The sequence below is a fragment of the Camponotus floridanus genome, unplaced genomic scaffold, assembly GCF_003227725.1.
Source record: "Camponotus floridanus strain SB8 unplaced genomic scaffold, Cflo_v7.5 scaffold17, whole genome shotgun sequence".
NCBI classification, from domain to species: Eukaryota; Metazoa; Arthropoda; class Insecta; order Hymenoptera; family Formicidae; genus Camponotus; species Camponotus floridanus.
Genome location: NW_020229292.1, coordinates 1,070,823 through 1,091,164, shown reverse-complemented (window position 1 = coordinate 1,091,164; position 20,342 = coordinate 1,070,823). Strand labels below are relative to the sequence as shown.

The window sequence follows — 20,342 nt, the reverse complement described above, 5'->3', positions numbered from 1 at the left end:
TGATATAGCGCATAAATATAAGATGGAAATATCATTTCGTTAGCCTTTCCCACGTCTCTCTTGCTCCAACGATACGACAAAATTCTGCGGATCGCAAATAGAGGAATTTATATGGTCAAAACGTCGGCATACGTTGCTGCTGTAAAATGTTAGATAAACTCCCTGACAAATTTAAATTTAATATTTTTCCTTAATAAAAAATATATTAAAGATTCAAATACGTGAAGATATTTAATATTGCAATAGTAGAATAATATATCGTATATTATAATATAAATAATATTCCCGAAAAATTAAAAGTTGTGAACAATCATGAGCTGAAGGGATCTTAAACAATAGAAGAAAAAAACATTGCAATATATTTCTAATTTAAATATTAAATCGACATGCCAAAAATCTTAGTTAATAGAACAGTATAAATTCAAAATAAATTTGTTACAATTTAAATTATTAAATTTTTGGTAAAAATAATTTACATTATTAAGTATTGCACATTTTACTGGTATACGATTTTGTTATATTTAACTTAAAAAATATAAAGAAATAGAAATTTTATTTTTCGTAAATTCCATGTTACTGAATTGAATTATATAATGTCCAAACTACAAAACTATTCACGTTGTATACATGTAAATGCGAGCTAAATAATTTTCAAGTATCTATCTGGGCAAATTAAATATTTTTTGCTATTGTTTCGAGTCAATTATATTGTATGGATTTTCGGAGAATTTTTCGTTCACGATATTATAAGAAATAAAAAAAAGGAGAATTTAACTCTCGAAACGATTCTCGAATCTAGCAAATCTGTCGCGTAGTTTTACAAAGTTGGTCGAGTCTGCAATACTGAGGTTGCTTGAACGAATCTACGAGCAGGTACGAAAACTTGGAGTCATCCCAGTGCGCTTGTCACGTGCAGGTGAGGCATATCTGGAAACCGCTGCTTCTCGCTGCATACCGCGCTTAAAGGTAAGAACGATGCCGAAACGGGGATGCAACCTTCTTCGGTGAGAGCGCTCTTGAGACATGTGCTGGGGAAAAGTTTTAACGAGACAGCCAGAGATTTCTCAAGCGAGGAGAGAGGAGAGAGAGTCGGCGAATCGCTTTTTCGTCGGCGCACCCTTCAAGAAATGCAACCCTTCGGGATTCAACTCCGCCGCTCGGAACGACGTTTCGTGTTACGCGACGATCCTTCAACGCGCTCTGCTCGTTGCGCGACCCGTGCATATCGCAAAAAGCTCCGCTGGTTTATCAGCGAAGAATTATCGTAAGCTGAGCATGGAAAACATTTTCCTAGAGCTCAACATCGCAACAATATTGTCAGTTTAAGAGACTCGTATTTTTCTAGAAACACGATATATTTTCTATATTCCCAGGTACTTGAAAATTATGAAATATTTCACATCAAATTTCGAATGTTACTTCCTTTTCTCGTAAGAAAAGGTTGTATATCTACAACTTTTTGCTCTCTTAAATTATTACTACTTATTTTAATGATTTTTCAATAATTGTGAATTAAAATTATTAATGCAAAGATATTAAAATAAGAAATATTAAATAATAATTTTCAAACTTTTTACATTGATAGACAAACGCTGCACAATCTACGACTTTTTGCTCTCTTAAATTATTACTACTTATTTTAATGATTTTTCAAAAATTGTGAATTAAAATTATTAATGCAAAGATATTAAAATAATAAATATTAAATAATAATTTTCAAACTTTTTATATTGATAGACAAACGCTGCACAATCTATGATTGAAAAAAAATGCTGTAAACACACCCTTTAAAAGGAGAAGCGTGAATAAAGTAGTATCTCATTTTAAAGTTAATTATATTATTGCTCCGAAATTGGTGACGTTGCATCAACGCGCTAAAATAATTTGTCTGCTATCGCGCGAGGTAATCGACCGTAAGATCGATAAAGAGTTAGCTAGAAAAAAAAAAAAAAAACCGGCAAAATACTCGGGCTGCGACGCATGGCGAACGAACAACGTCGCGTAGTAAAATTATTTGGCGCAATTCGCCGCGCACTCGCTGTACCGTGTAGACAGCTGTTCGTCCAATAAATGTGACATGCGCGAAACGATTACGGAAGCGACAAGTGATAACAGTGAATACACGTTACCAGGCGTTTACATAAAATTGCAGGCTGCGAATGACAATATGCGCCGATAAATAAAATTTTATGCAGGACGCCGCACATGTGCCGTCCGCGATAATTTACGAAGTTGCGCGATTATGCGTAATATAGGGATGCGAGAAAGAAAGCGATACACGCACGATACGAAAACAACTATTTGTACACGATCTGTCTGTTTAAAAATAAATGCAAAAGTTGATCAGTTTTGCGATACGAAAGAATTCGTTCATTCATTTATTGAGCGACACGCGAGATTCATTCGTCGAATAATAGATGTATTTGGAATAATTTCAATTTACAGAAAATTCCACGTCGTACGATTTGATATACGGAACATTTGATCGGCGTCTGGTTCCGAAAGAACGTAATACGAAACGTTCTTTTTCCGACGAAAAGTAGAATGGGTTTTCAATTTTGCCACCGCTGCAAGCGGAGGCTTCTGTCCCGGTTGTAAATTAAAATCAAATGGAAACCAAATTACACGCCGTAGCAAAAGGCACGTAATTTATCGCGGAGAAAGATGCCACGTCGACGCAATGCATTGAAATGTTTACTAACAAAAGATCGTATTTCGTTACAATCAATTTATAAAAGCAATGAAAATTGATAAAACTGGAATAATCACAAAAACACACACACAGAGAGAGAAAACCAGGTTCAAAAATAATTGCTATATTAAGTCTGACAATTTTTTAACTACGGATTAAAAAAATTTAATAGTAAATTTAATAATAAATAAATAAAAATTATATGAGCGATAATATATATTTTAATTACATCTTCTTATATTTCTTATCTTATTTTATATGTATTTCATAATAATCATTTTTTTATTCTTAAACTTAACTGCGATTTCTTCCAAGAATTAAAATGATAATATCACAAAGATTATTGTATCAACTAATCAATGTAATTATCAGTTAAATAATCCGGCTATATTTATTTTGTCTAATCTGCATGCGATATATCTATCATTATCAATTTTAACTCACTGATTAATATAAATTAAATATTCCTATAAACTCTTTTAAATCATGCGAAATTTTATGAAAAAATAATGCAAATACATTTTCTCGAGAAATCGAGAGTAGAATCTCAGGTAAAAAATAGAATTTTATGCATTTTTAATTTCAAATGTACTACGCTCTCTTTCCCTCTTTTTTTCTCAAGATATTTATGAATCATTTAATATAAAATAAATCCCTATAAAGACAACGCGAAAAGAAGGTGGTGTTAAAATTAAATTAAAATTAGGCAAATAAAATATGTCCATTACTTGTTGCGAAAAACAACTATTCGGCGAATTTGCACGTTATATGAACACATTAGTGCAAGCATGTTGGAAACATTGATGACGCCATGCTTCCTCTCTTCTGCACCACAAGCGCGCGAAGTTCGCGGATCGCCTGGACCGCGAAAGGGATCCCGCAAACGCGGACTTGTTAATTGTTGATCGTCTCGGTCATGTAGCATCGTGCGTGTACGATACGCGAGCGCACCGCTTTATTCGAGGCCGAAGAGCACAAGCGCATTACCGTGATTGCGACGGCAGGGGAACGCTAATTCACTAAATGCATCGCTCCCACGCTCGCATGCCGCATCACCGGTTTCGCGATGCACACCATTCAGGATAGTTTAGGACTATATACATTAACGCGGTGGCTTTTCTTGCAGCACAGCTGGATACGTCCAGTCGATTAATTATCCCGGAGAATCTTCTCCGTTTGCACGGTCTGTTGGCACGTCTACTCGCGTCCTTGTTATTCATATCTGGAGTGGCCCGATCGCGAAAATTATTATTGCGTATAAAATAATTATTTGTTAAAACAGATGATGACGGTGATGAAATAACGATTCTGATAATCCTGACGCGTTCTATTTTACTTTTTGTTTTCCTTTTCTTTTGAAAAACATTAGGAGAATGTTAAAGATAAACAATAATTCTCAAATGTCCTATATACGTCATGATTACATAGCTTATCGCAAGCAGCTTTGCATTAGTATAAGAGGATTATTCATTTATCAAAGAACGAATTAAATTGTATTTTTTCAAGCAAGAGTAATACTTTTATCCAAAATACGTGAAACCAATTATCGGTCAAGCCATAATCCTCATTCCTATTCTATCTTTTTAAATTGCACAAATACGCTATGATTTAAATTCATATTAATCAATATGTGTATGCATAAGATAAATAAATAAATCAACAAATATTTTTATGTACAAGTAAAAATTAAATTGATTAATAGTAAAAATTTAGAAAATTTAGAATTAACTGTAAAATTAGATAATACTAATAATAAAATGTTTTGAAAATATTTTTATTTTTATAATAGACTATGCGCAAATATGTGCATATATTCATGTATGTATTTACAAGTATGACTTTACGTGTGAATTCTCGCAATGTTAATATAAAAAGTCAATAATAAAAAAACTTTTGCTGCATTTTGCTTTAGGTTTAATCTTTTAACTCTTCATATTATAAACAAATATAAACACAGATAATATGATAATTATTGACAATATTATCAAATATTTCGGTATTAAAAGAAATATGTGTATAATCAAATTCCGATTAATGTTTACTCTGACAGCATAAGCTTATAGTTACCGTTCAAATGATGTGCTAACTTTGTGAGAAAATTAAACAGGCTCGATCTCTGATTGATTCACGAACGAATCAAACATGCGCAGTAATAGTAAACATTATAAATGAGAAGAATTATTATTTTCATTTCATGATAAAAATTTTTACATATATTTTAACATATTAAATTTTTTTTTACTCTTCCAATATTAAAAGCATTGCCATAAAAATAATATTTCAAATAATATTCGGCAGAAATTTTGCCCGTATGTAAAATATTTAATAATAATAATGGACCTAGTAACATAAAAGACATGTGTCGAAGCTCATTTTTAAATTAATCTTTTATATTTTTTCAGAAAATTTCGTTTTCATTATAATAAAAATCTAATATAATATATATTTTACGCGTAATATTTCTCTTGTATTTTTTTTTGTATTCTTTTATAATGAAAGAAACTAATAAAGATGAATATTTTAGATTTCATTTTTTTACCATTTAATATATTGTATTTATGTATCTACAATGTTGCGTAGATACATATTATAAAAGGATACAAATGTAAAATGTAATATTATTACAAATTGCTAATCACACATCATAAAAATAATTAAATCAGATATTAATGTATTTATATATTGTTTCTTCGAATAAAGGTAAAAAATTGATACTGGTCTCTATTTTTTTTTTCAAATAACTTATTTTTTACATAAATTCTACAGGTAACTCGCACAAATTAATTTTTCAAGTGAGTGCACATGATTTTTGCATTAATTTCCATATATTTTGCGCAAGAGCGACATTGCGCGATTTTTACACAATTCCGCAATGCTCTATTTTCACGATAGGGTCACGATTGTGGACTTTTGCGCATCGATCGCGCAAACAGAGAGGCGTGCACGGGTGCTTGTGAAAACTCGGCAAAAGCACAAAGTGACGGTGGAAGCGGATTAAAAAAATGTTTATCGCTCGACGAGTTCGATGAGCGTAATTAAACCGCTGTCAAAGACTGAAAACGAGGCGCGGATATCACGATGGCGTACTATAATGATGACGAGGGGCTATAAGTTAATCACCATTAACTCGAAACTCGATCCCACCATGCTATCTATGCTGCGAATTTCTGGTTAAAATGTGTCGCGCGAATCACACATAATCAATTGCGACACAAAATCCGATAAATATCTATGATGAGCGGCATGTGTTAACGAACGTGAGACTTTTACGAAAAATTTTAATTATTTTAATTGACTATTGTCGATTTTGTTCATTATTTTCATGACTCTTTAAAACATTTGTCTGTATTTAAACAAATTCTTTTTGCTAAATCTAGATTGTTAATCAATGTTCCAAAAATACATGAAATTTTTATTAAGTTCAAATTATTCCGTCTTACGCTTGTGTTAATTATAAAGATAGACGTTATCAGATAAAATACAAATAAAGCTGATAATTACAGAAGATTGCTTTCTAAAATATCATCTTATCTCGAATAAAAATTCTCTGCATTATGTGCCCTATAAAAATAATAAAATTGATAAGCTGTTATCTAAAAAATTCTTCCTCATATATGTCCAGGTATATATTTATATATAATTTATATAACGGTCTATATAATTTAGTAATACTATTTATAAATAAACAATACATATACATATGTATAAATATATATAATTTAGTTAGACTGTCTAAAAATGTGAATGCACGTACATCCGGAGGTCTAATGGGGATAGAAAGTGCAATAATGCGAAATGACGACTAACGACATTAACCTGATTTCCATATATCGAGAGAACATGCTGGAAAATACGTCTTTCCGTTTCATTCAATTGCCGTTCAATTTTATAGACGAACTATAAAAAATGTCACGCTGTAACGTCATCTCCCATTTTCCAATATTATCTCGATTTATTGAAGAGAGGCGTAGAAAATTGACAAAAATTAATTATTCCTGTAATTGTCGGACACGCGAATTAAGTTATCGAAAAATAATCGATCACTATAGTCACCTCCGATTTAACTTTGCAAAATATGTTCGCTAATAAAATGGCGGAAGCTATTATATATCAAGTCATATCGATCGATATTATTCTGATCACAACTCGAAAGCGTATAAAAAAAGAACGCTTAGACTGAATTTAAATTCCCTTTATTGCACAACTTAATTGTGAGAGCGAGTAAGCATGTAATCCGAATATTCGGCAATCTAATTATCGGAAGATGGGCGATATGCGCAAGTAAGAGAGAACTGGCGGTTCAACGATCGTTTCTCAAAAGACGTTCCGCGGTTGCGCCATCGTAACGAGGCGAGTTTCTCGCAGACGACGACGCTGCGTTTTCGTGCTCCGGTCCCTTTAATGGATATATGCGTAACTGTGAAACCGCAAATGCTTCAATTATGAAACAATGAAATAGTTAGGGGCGCCGGGGCTCGCCACCCACTTTCCCCTCCCTCCCTTCCGCCCCTAAAACCCCCGCGACTCCTACGGTTGGCGCCGTGTTGGTGCCAACTGACGCCAACTTCTCGCGCGCTAACTTGGTACCGTTGTTTCGTCGAGTTAACCAGCTAACTCTATAGCAATCCACTCCGCCGTTTCCCACCCTCTCTGCGCGCATCCTATTTACGCCATCCCTTTTCCATCGGCTCTTCTAATCTTCAGCACGTCCGGATTTACCGTACGTCTGGGGTCGAAAATGCGAATGTCATTGTTATGCTTCAGCGCGATTTTCTTTAGAAAATCCATCAAAATAGTTATGAAATAAACAATGATGTAAAATATATGATTTCAAGTGCAACGCGTATATTAATATTGTAGATTCTCTTAATAAAAGATTTTTTTTAATAGAATAATTTATGAAAATTTTTCGAATTTCGTTATATTTTAATCAAAATTTGTTTCGAAAAAAATTCCTAGCAATTCGAATTAATAAAATATGTACATAAAATTTCAAAATGTAAGAGAAATCGCGCTTTCATATGTCATTATTCGATATTTAATCTCTTAATACACTTTGAAATATTTACAATATATGTACTTTGCAATTACAAAAAGATTTCTGGAATATTGCAACATACAGTTAATCTGTCATCAACTGAAATATAGCACCGATCTAAAAAAAAACATTTTGAATAATTTAACAGACACGCGCGATTGAAAAAATAATATATTAATGTCGATTTTAATAGATGATATGTGTGATTCTCCTCAAAATTCCTTTTTGAAATATTAAATGATATATGTGTGAAATTGACGAATCATTCAGTGCGTGCGCGTGAAAACTTATAAATTATTAAAAACCTTAACTTTTTGTTTTTAATATATATATGTATATGTATCTATAGTATGTTCTATATATAATATTTTAAATAAATATATTAAACTAAAGAAATCGATTTAAAACAAACGGAAAATTAACGAATAAATTGATGCAGCATTTCAACTTATTTTGATGTTATAGATAATTTTTCAGCGAGTTTTAAAAAATTTACAACTCTGCTTCAGTTCTAAATAATTCTATTTCTTGAAAACAACAAATATCAATTGAAATAGCGATGAGCAAACAACAATTTATAATATAATTTGCAAATTTCAGAGTTCTATTCGTTATGAAATAATTTCTATATAATTATAAATAGGTATACATTTCTGTATAATTCTATAATTATCCATACATTTTAGCACAACTTCTACAATTTCTAAATTAAGAAAAAATGAAAATAATCAAATTTTGTTAATAATATTATTTGACAAAAATATCAAGTTGAGACGCTGATCAATTTTTAATTAAAAAAGTCCCGAATTATACAAAGAATCTATTGTAATGAGGATCGAACATTTCCGATCGTTCTATATATTTAATCGCAATATCCCCGATAATTAATCGTCCATCTATTATGACTGCCACATTATAGGCATCATTAATCAGCCGCTGCATTCTTTATCGTCCGCATAATGCCTACGTAATCGCGATAATTATTGAGCAAGCCCCAATACATATATATATCACGCGCTTTTAAGCGAACAATCGTTTTAACATTTAAAAGTAACGCGAGAGAAGAGAAGAAAGAGAAAGAGGTGTCAGAGAGTGCCATACATATATATATATATATATATATATATATATATATATATATCTACATAATAATGTCGAGTGATATGGTATGCTTAGGTGATAATCTACAGAGCCGCAAAATCCGCCCATATAGTCGCGATAAGGCACCCCCTATGCGGCAAGTTGCATGCCACAAACGCCCCCTTTTAACGGTAAACACCCTTCGCACGTTGATAGTTTATGCTCGCACGTTGCAGGCCATATGATCGGTTTATTTATCGCGCGTTATTTATCAGCGCGACGCCTCACATTTCTTTTAACGATCGAAGTCCAAGTAATTTACTTGCAGGATTGAAGAGATCGGTTTTCTTTGATAATTTAATAATTTGCAGCGTATTAAATTTATGCGACTTATTAATAGACTTCAAAATAATTTATGAATATTGTATTACTCGAAGCGGCAATGGACGATTAATTGCGTATAAATAATAAATAACAAAGCGTAATAAATAATAAGAATAAATAAAAGTAATAAAAATAGAATATGATAAAAAATAAGTAATAAATACTGACTCACTTTATAATTACTTCGCTGTTGCTCGACACCTTTCTAGCCTCTTTCTGCTCTCCTCGTTTGCCCTTTGCTGACCCTTCACTCACTCGCGAAAACTTGGATTTAATTACGTAATAATCATTAGAGGATCTAACGCGTCACTTCCGATGTTAATCACTTGCGACTTTATCTTATTGCGGTAGTAGACCACGACGCGAAAATTACACGAACTCACCTTAAAATCGCGCAAATATATTTATAAATATGCTACCTCTCTAATGTTAACAAATAATATATTATTTTGTACAAATAATATATGTTTTAATAATGTATTTTGTTACAAATAATATATTATATAGTATTTTACAATTTCGTATTTTAATATAAATGAGAGCATGCAAGATAAATTGAAGTTAAATATTCTAATATTCAACATTTGGTAAGATTGTTGACTAGAGCGCAAGATAAAATCGAATAATTGTCATTGTCATTATACAGGGTATTTCAGACCATCCGTACCACTCATTTAAAAACTAGAGAAATGGTTATTTCAAAAAAGTAAAAATATTTTCTTTATAAATCGGGTGCACTCTATCGAATGATGATATTTTCAACTTCTAGTTCCGCCGGAAATAGGCGATTCAGACCGAAAGTACATTTTTTTAAATGGAACCCCTTATTTTTCATTGCATATTCTTGTAGCTTACCTCGAGAGCTTTCCAAAACACTATAATAAATTATTTTTCCATGAAGTACTTTTCGAGTTATGAGGCTTGAAATTCTCATTTCTTAATTTTACATAAACCATAAAATATTTTGTAAAATATTCATTTTTCGATTATCTTACCTTAATACTTTTATGTACAAAATAATGAGAGAAATCAATTGGTGTAAAGAAAACATACAGTTGTTTTTAAGAAAAAATATGGAATTGTTAATTGCAAATTCCATATTTTTTCTTAGAAATAACTGTATGTTTTCTTTACACCAATTGATTCCTCTCATTATTTTCTACATAAAAGTATTAAGGTAAGATAATCGAAAAATATTTTACAAGATATTTTATGGTTTATGTAAAATTAAGAAATGATTTCAAGCCTCATAACTCAAAAAGTACTTCATGGAAAAATAATTTATTATAGTGTTTTGAAAAGCTCTCGAGGTAAGCTACAAGAATATGCAATGAAAAATAGGGGGTTCCATTAAAAGAAAAAGCACTTCCGTTATGAATCGCCTATTTCCGGCCGGAATCAGAAGTTGAAAATACCACCATTCGATAGAGCGCACCCGATTTATAAAGAAAATGTTTTTACTTTTTTGAAATAACCACTTCTCTAGTTTTTAAATGAATAATACGGATGATCTGAAATACCCTGTATTTATCTCTACACTTTATTCTAAATATCAATCGCGACCGCCATCATGTACGAATTTTCGATCGGAAGAATCACTAGTCTTAATCACGCCATCGTACCGATAATAACTGCCGACTGTAATAATTGTAACGTCGCGTCGTGATCGTACTTGGAGAGATACTGCGACACACTTTTTCTCTTACGCACGACATACCAGAGTTATAAAAAAAGCGAGCGCCGAATAATACGACGTTGTAGCGTATAGCGCGCTGTGTTTATCCGCAGTCACCTTGTCACTCTCGCGTCTCGAGTGAAGTAGGCAGTAAGACGAGACGCTCCGTGTGGTGTGTTCGTCGTGCGTATTTCTCCAAGTACGATCGTTACACTGTCGCAGTTATTACGGCGATCATCGACACGATGATTATTGAGAATAAATGAATTAATAAATGAACGAATCTCTCGTAATCTCTTGTCGAAATAATCTTGACAAATAATGTTTGTCAAAAGAGATACATGAGATTGCGTGACAAATATTCGTTTAAAAGACGCGACATATTTGTTTAGGAATCTCGAGGGCTGCGCAATAGATGGCGGTCGTGAATTCATTTAAAGAACGATGTTGAAATCTCTATCATGTGTTAATTCGTGCGCGATATATTCGTGTTAAATGGCGTATTGAAAAGTTCGCGAATATTTTTCGAATAATTTTGTTGCTTTAACAGTACGGTTTCCATGTTGCTTTCGTCGGGATATAATAAAGTCGCACGTGATTAACGTCGAGAGTACAAAGTCATATTCCGCTATCATTTTCTGGTTATATTGACAGTACATTCGCTATCATAATTTTTCGCGTTTTCGGGAGTGAGTGTTGTGAGGAAGCAGCAAAGGATAAATAAGAAAAGAGGAGGAAGAAGAGATCTGGCAGAAACGTCGGGCAACGAACGAGCAACTGTACGAGGTAATTTATTATTCATTTATTATTCATTGCTTACGGAATTAATAGTTTATCGCCGCTACGTGTGTGTGTGTGTATTTGCATGGCAATTCCTTTTATCGTTATATAATGCGAGATATAAAAAGATCTCTATTTTAAGATACTGAGAAAAATAAATTGGTTACTTGTATTCAAATTACGTCATATTTAGCTTAAATATTTCAACTAGAGAAATGATAATCAGCTTCACGCATAATTAAATTAACAACTTTTTTAAGTGCATATGTATATTTTAAAATCTGTAATTATTTAAACTAATTATAATATAAAAAAATTAAATTTTCTCAAATTATATTAGAATTCACATACGTAAAAAAATATTTTTCTATCAAATTTATAATTTTTCTATTAAATATATTTGTTAAAAAAAAACAAAAAAATTTTAATTGTACAAATTATATTAGAATTTACATACGTAAAAAAATATTTTTCTATCAAATTTATAATTTTTCTATTAAATATATTTGTTAAAAAAAAAATTTAATTGTGCGTAATAATTATTTTTTAAAATAAATATTAATATTTTAATTATTCTGAATATTAATTATATTTTGTGTTCAAAATTGATCATTTATGTTTTCAAAATAATTTCGTTGAAATTAATTAACATTAAATATTTGAAGATTCTCTAAATTTCAACGAAAATATCGTCGAATCGAATAGATCGCGTTGTCCCTTTTAATATAATAAATGGAGTATAAACGGTTTATAGATAAAAAGTAGCATAGAAATAGTAGTATAGAAATATAACGATGTATGGATACGCGTTAATCTACCGGGAGTAACGTGTAAACATAGCTATCGGGAAAAATAAGCGGGCATCATCCTCGCGTGTGACAGATTACACACGATACATTTTCGTGCGGACACGAAGAGACGTAATCCGTACGCTCGAGTGCAGACTGATCATTTATTTCTATGATCATAAAGTCATCGTGTGATACATAATTTGTTCTAACCTCAGGCTAAAGCGTGATATACTATTTCAACGAGGGGCCGGCCCCTCGTAAACGAATACCGTAGATTTGTCTCTCTCTTGGTGTCCAATTTTACAGCTGATCTAAGCGTCGTAAGATTTCCGTTCTACCTCGCTTCGTATTTCAGTTTATGCTTACCTCGGTCAGATTATGTATGATTATGTTCTTATAGCTTCTAGAAACTTAAGAAATGAGTGAATTGAGATAATTTGCGAATAAATAGCGGATTGAAGAGCTGCATTCTTTGTTAGCTGTTGAGCTGTTGAAATATATATAAATATAAAAATAAATAAATATATACATATAAAAATAAATAACGAATGATTGCGTTAAACACACACACACACGCACATAAATCGAATAAATTAAAAATTAAATAGTAATAATTATCGAATAAGTAATAATTAAAAATTAAATAGTAATAATTTTTGAATAAATTAAAATAGTTAATTCGGACAAATATCTTGTATTTATTGATTCAAATAAAATTCATCAAATATCTTGTATTTATTGATCCAAATAAAATTCATTTAGGTATATATTTTGTTTTCTATAATAATTTAAATTTACGTATAAATTATTATATTTAAATATTTTCAAGTTATTATTGGTGTGACTAACAAATATTCGGATATATCTCTGAAATTTTCATTTCATCTGTCGCCTTAAATTCAAATAATAGCAAAAAAATTGATAGAAGAATTGATGCAGCAATTAGCAGCTTTTTAATGAAAATTATTCTGAATTCATTGTCAGCTAATTAAATATGAATAAAAATTGGAATATGCGTTTTCAACCTAAAATTAATATATATTTGCGTGATTGCATGGAGCACATTTTTTTACTATTAGTATCTGTTTGTCTGTAATTATTAATTTTGTTATAGCTTCCGACACCAGGTTATTTTATAATAAATTACATAATTTAAAATTATATATATATACATATATGTATATTTAAAAATACTTTTATATGTAACATTTTTTCTTTTATTAATTTAATAATAGTAGTTTTTTTTCATAATTGTGAGTCCAAATCTCTGAATTGAATATTGAATCGAAAGAATGTTGAATTTGTTAAACATAATATAATCAGAAATAAAAAATTGATGAATACAAGATAAAAAAAATAGAATTAAAATACACACCAAATATAAAAAAATAATTATAATTAATATTTAATATAACTATTTAATAAAACGAATAAATCCCACGCAAAATGTTGTGCTCTGTAAAAAATACATCAATCTTAAGTATTTTTTTAAACTTTTTATTAATGTTTTTTTTTCCATATAATATTCTTGTGCATAAGTATAACGACAATTTGAGTTTGTGATTATCTTGTACCTTTAACTTACGAGTACTAAATCTTTAATAATAATAATAATAATTTTATAATAATTTTACAATAATAATTTTAATATAAAAAAATTTACATTTAACAAAAAATTCAGATCTCTCTCTTTAAACCTTCGAATTTCCAAATATATATATACAACAGTTTTTCTCCAAATATTTATCGCTAAAATACGCTTAATAAATAGAGCCGTGAGGATCTTCCGAGAGTAAGATGCAAACGAGCAATTCCAAAGCGGATTGCACGGGTCACGCTGAATCGAATTATAAACGTCACGACCTAATTACACCTTTCGTGCCGTCATGCATATGTAGTAAATGCAACGCGGCAAAAACGAAAACACTACGTACGAGAATACAACTCTACGTTGAAATTACATTTCTCGCAACATCGTCGACAAAACGTTACATAAATATGCTTCACGTAATCTAACTCGTGGCGAATAGACCAACATAGGTCAGTTTCAGCATCAAATGTCCAGTTTCTCGATTCTTCGAGTCATCATGTTGTCAAATCATATTATTTGAAATATTAATGTTATTATTAATATTATCATTATTATTATTATTATTATTATTATTATAGTCATTATTATTATTATTTTTGCTGTTATACATTGTGTACATATTGTTACGTTATTATTATATTATAAATAGGAAGAGAGAGAGAGAATTTGCTTTGCAAAAATTAACTGTTTTAATTAAAATTTTTTTTAACTTTAAATTTTTTCTCAATGAAGTATAAAGAGAATTTAAATACATTAAAATGAAAAATACATTATTCTTAAATAATTATAAGAATTGTTTTAGATTCAATTTTGATTGACAAAATGTTTTCACGTTCTGTTCAAAAGCAAGATAATTTTAGATCATTCGCAGATGTTATGATTTCAAACATATCATAATACCTGATATTGATTTAAAATTACCTCGCTTTCGAATAGAACGTGAACGCATTTTGCCAATCAAAATTGAAATTGAAACTAAAAAATTTAGTGCTTAATATAAAACATAGTTATTTAATATTATAATAATATTATTAATTAATTATTATTGCAATTATAAATCTTGCGATGCAATTATAAATCTTTAAATATTTTCTTTTATATCGCACTTGACAACTAATTAAATATTAGCATTTTTGCAAATGTATAATGCAAAAATTTTAATTTTTTTTATTTTCACGAATAAATGACGTCACATCAGAAATATATATCATATTTTTCGAAAATGTCGCGATGATAACTTTCAGGGTCGAACTATCGCTCTATCGATTAACGTAAAGTAGCTTTTTTGCCTATCTGATGTTTGAATTGAGCGGCCGAGCGGAAGTGTCGTCGCATTAACGATCTCGAATCTTAAACGGAAGCTGAAAGATATACGAACCTGCGACCGGGGAGCGCGATATCGCGAAAATGTAAATTGAAACGACGAACTGCGTGCCGACAGCCCCTGGTCATAATTCTCTTTGGACATCTTCATCCGCGCACCGGGTGTATTCACAGCGGTAATTATGTCAGTTGGCTGCGTTAGCTCTAGTAGACCCACGATCGATACTCCACCGGCTATGATTTACCGCTTTAAAGGTGTATCAGTGACTCGTAACTGCGGATTACATAAGCCGCGGGCTAACGTCGGTCTGATTAACACCATTATTCGCGCTTACTTTCTGCATCTCGTAACGAAACACGACGTATCCGAATTCTAGCTCGCATCGAGAACGCCCGAATAGTTTTAGCGCGTGAAGATAACTGCCAGAGAAATGTACGGATTTTGAATTGTCACTTTACGTAAATCCCACGAGAGTTGTTGCCAATAATCTGTCAAAATGCCACTTGTCTAAAAACATAACGAGAAATCAAACGTGTAACTTTTGTAAAGTTACATTTAACACAATAAACTTTTGCAAAGATATTTGACACAGGTTTCTGCGTGAATTTGCAACAAGATTTAATTTAAAATTGATTTGACGTTTCCGACAAAACCGAAAACTTATATTTAAATCATGATCATAAATTTGAGAGAGAGATGAAGACAACTACAATTTTGTAGAAATCTAGTCACCTTATTATGTTGTACATCGAATAATAATGCACAACAATAATAATTTTTTGTGTAGGAATTTTTTCCCCAGAAATTTTAATGTTCCAATTAAAGAAATATCAAAGTGCAGTTTTGCGAAATATTTTTAGATGATGAAATAAACTTTAAAAATCGAAAAATAATATTTTGAAAGCGAGCTGCATACATCTTTGACACGGGTTTCTGCGTGAATTTGCAACAAGATTTAATTTAAAATTAATTTGACGTTTCGGACAAAACCGAAAACTTATATTCAAATCACGATTATAAATTTGAGAGAGAGATGGAGACAACTATAATTTTGTAGAAATCTAGACACTTTATTATGTTGTGCATCGAATAATAATGTACAATAATAATAATTTTTTGTGTAGGAATTTTTTTCCAAGAAATTTTAATGTTCCAATTAAAGAAATATCAAAGTGCAGTTTTGTGAAATATTTTTGGATGATGAAACAAACTTTAAAAATCGAAAAATAATATTTTGAAAGCGAGCTGCATACATCTTTGACACGGGTTTCTGCGTGAATTTGCAATAAGATTTAATTTAAAATTAATTTGACGTTTCGGACAAAACCGAAAACTTATATTCAAATCACGATCATAAATTTGAGAGAGAGATGGAGACAACTATAATTTTGTAGAAATCTAGACACTTTATTATGTTGTACATCGAACAATAATGTACAATAATAATAATTTTTTGTGTAGAAATTTTTTCCCCAGAAATTTTAATGTTCCAATTAAAGAAATATCAAAGTGCAGTTTTGCGAAATATTTTTGGATGATGAAATAAACTTTAAAAATCGAAAAATAATATTTTGAAAGCGAGCATACATCTTTGACACGGGTTTCTGCGTGAATTTGCAACAAGATTTAATTTAAAATTAATTTGATGTTTCGGACAAAACGGAAAACTTATATTCAAATCACGATCATAAATTTGAGAGAGAGATGGAGACAACTATAATTTTGTAGAAATCTAGACACTTTATTATGTTGTGCATCGAATAATAATGTACAATAATAATAATTTTTTGTGTAGGAATTTTTTTCCAAGAAATTTTAATGTTCCAATTAAAGAAATATCAAAGTGCAGTTTTGTGAAATATTTTTGGATGATGAAATAAACTTTAAAAATCGAAAAATAATATTTTGAAAGTTAGCTGCATACATCTTAGACCCTTATTTTATCATGTATAATGATTATACACGGAGCGCGGTGACTTTCACTGTACAAATTCCCGACGTGAGACTATTCCTTCCGTTCGGTTATTATTTTAGCACGAACTGAATGCGAACGCGAGGAAATTCTCACGTCTCTTCCTCTCGACTTTAGCGTTAAACAGAGCGGGGCGCATCGGGTCCTTTTGTCACCGGCGAAGAAAAGACGCGAGTGCTTTCCGGTTTTATCGGCGACCTTTTGAGCCACCACCGTGTGTACCTACCTACGTTTTTCGCGACGTGCAAACCCCTTCACGGACTTATTGTCGACGAAGCGGCGCCCCGGGTCGAAAAACAAGCGAGCTCAATAGCGACAGTGACTGGCCGCGTGCGCAAATAAACTCTCGTCTCGATATTTGCACACGATGGTGTTGCGTAATAATATGAAGTCGGACTCTCTTACCGGGTTTATTGCCACTCGCGCATCTCCCTACTAGCTTCCTCCCGATGCATAAGAAAACAATCAGCCAGACGTTGATCCGCGCGCGACCTACTTCTGCTTCTTATAGGATAGAAGGCTTTTTTATTCCCGCGTATTATGAATACCGGATATTGAATCGTTCTTGTGTCGGATCGAGATGTACGAGCTACGTTACTTCCTTAAACGTAGCGTTTGATGTAGATCGAATTTATCTCTCGACAACACAATTGGAATACAATTACTCGCGAAGTCGATTAAATTTACTATACACAGAGAAAAATGTATACTGTATTCAAGTAAATATTATTTATTTCAAGTATATCATAAGTTTGTGTACACAGAAAAAAAGGACATTCTTATTTTGAAAATATATTTAGTTTTAACTATCTTTTTGGAAATCTTGAAATGAGATTATATCGCGTTAATTTAAAAAAAATATAATTGCTTGAATAATTGCTTACTTGAACGAAGTCATTTTATATAGTTCAATCGAGAAAAATATATTCTTATGATTTAAAATTTAATTTTCTTGAATGGAAAAGAAACAATGTTGGATAGAAAATAACATTTTTAAATCAAAGATTATAATTTTCTTAAAGTACAATTAAATAATTATATATTCTTGAGGTGACAATTACAATATTAAAATAGGACGATAATATTGTTGAAATTTAAAATTATTAAATTCTTCTAAGAAAATTAGAAATTGTTGCGTATATATGAAACAATGAACGCGTTAATTTAAGTATATAAGTTTTGATTTGATACTTCTTTTTTTTCTGTGTATCCGCAAATATATCATAAGTTTACCACAAGCATTAAATTTAATTGAATATATTCTGAATTTTAGTAAGTGCAGCATTTAGTCAAGAATATTAAATTAAAACAAAAATTTGGTTTGCTTACTACAAGAATTGATGTAAAGTAAGTTTGATTTTTCTTTGATGACAACTTTACAATATTCTTGAAGAAAATAAATTCTTCTTTTGAGTACATGATAATGAGATTTTCTAACACTTGTGACGAGTATATTTTAAGATTATTATCAAGAATATATTCTTTGTTGAAGAAAACTATTATTTAAAAAAGGAAAAATAAACTGAGTAATCTTTTCTTGGCAGTAGAATGATATTTTTCTTTGTGTATACCTTCTGTGTAGACTTAAATCTGACAATTTATAGCTCAAGTTGCTATAAATATACAATTTATATATATATATATATATATATATATATATATATATCAAAATTGCTTCTTTATACAATCTTTATTCTAAATCGTATTTCTAATTTTTCTTTAATAAATATTAAATAATTTTCTTCAATAAATAAATATTAAATAATCACTACATGAAACAATTTTGGAGAATTGTTTTCTCTTTCGACAACGATATCTCTTTTCTCGATATCAATGGACGTTGAATTTTAATCACAGTGAAAATAATGAATAACCAACAATCCCCATCTGACATAGTTTTACAACGACAGCTTGGCGTATTTATGGCTCGCAGGCATTGGAGAGAACTCGGCGTAATATTCAAAACTCCCTCTGCAATGTCGCCGCGTTGGGAAATGTTTTCCATTTTCGGACGCGATGTAATGACGACACACTTGATACACTGTCGCGAGGAAACGGGAAATCGTACTGTCGCGCGAACAATGGCAGCGTAATTCTACGCGTGTCAGTGGAGATTCACGCACCCACGCGATTTCGCCGAGGGTGAGGCCGTATAAAAATTGCGCGCCCACCGTGAAAGAATCGCCCCGCGAATACGTCGACGTGATACACGTCCAAGTGGGTTTCCTTCTCGGCCGGACATTTAGGTGGCCGTCATAAATTCCGGATTTTGACACGCTCGCGGAAAGAGCCCGGTAATGCACCCGGACTCTCACGGTAGTTGGCCGAGGTTTTTCAAGCCGCGGCTAGTAAAACTCTACGAGAATGCGGATCCCGAAATGGGCACGGGGAATAAAACTAGGAGATGCAGGAAGGAAACGAAACGGGCCACCGAAACATCGCGGTGAGCTCCGACTCAGTTTCTATTCGCGAAAGGAGGTCGGTGCAAGGGGATATGCAGCGTCGTTGTAATATTTTAATACGAAAGAGCCAAGAGAATTTATTCAAAAAAAATGGTACCATTGAAAGAGGCCGAAATGATGAAATTTTCTAACGACCATATAAATAAATCAATTCATTTTTTATTAATATATAAGCTTGAAGCATTCGCATGTAATGCTTTATACTTTGTTTAATAAATTGAACTACGTTGCATTATTCAAATTTTTTTAGTTTATCTCGTGTGTACTCGAAGAATATTTACGAGAAATTTTGCCGACGTTTATTTTCTCGGGCATGTATTTGTAATAGTACTTGCCGAGGGGATGTTCGTGCAGAAATGGCGCATAAAAACATCGCGCTGAAATCTCACTGGAAAATTCGGACTTCATTGTGGCTCCGAGGACAACGAGCCAGGGAGTCGATTTCGACATGCTCGAATAAATTGCACGGGAAATTCGTTTCTCGCCGAGCAGCAGTTTACCGAGCAAACGGGCTTAATTTCTCGTCGATCTGCGACATTTCTCGCGCGAATTG

At 31.6% G+C, this 20,342-nt stretch overlaps 1 protein-coding gene across 5 annotated transcripts in view; it reads right to left on the bottom strand.

Annotated features, from left to right (window-relative positions):
- LOC105256072 (CUGBP Elav-like family member 1) overlaps positions 1-20,342 on the bottom strand; it is a 519,054-nt gene that overhangs the window by 334,661 nt on the left and 164,051 nt on the right. For 2 of the 5 annotated variants that reach the window (XM_025407274.1, XM_025407276.1), the window contains exons 1-2: positions 10,817-10,874; positions 9,367-9,577 (exon numbers count right to left, since the gene is read on the bottom strand). The exons of the other annotated variants lie outside the window; for them this stretch is intronic. The gene's annotated coding sequence lies outside the window, so the exon portion shown is untranslated. Of the gene's footprint in view, positions 1-9,366; positions 9,578-10,816; positions 10,875-20,342 lie in introns of those variants that run through there. 5 annotated transcript variants of the gene reach the window in all.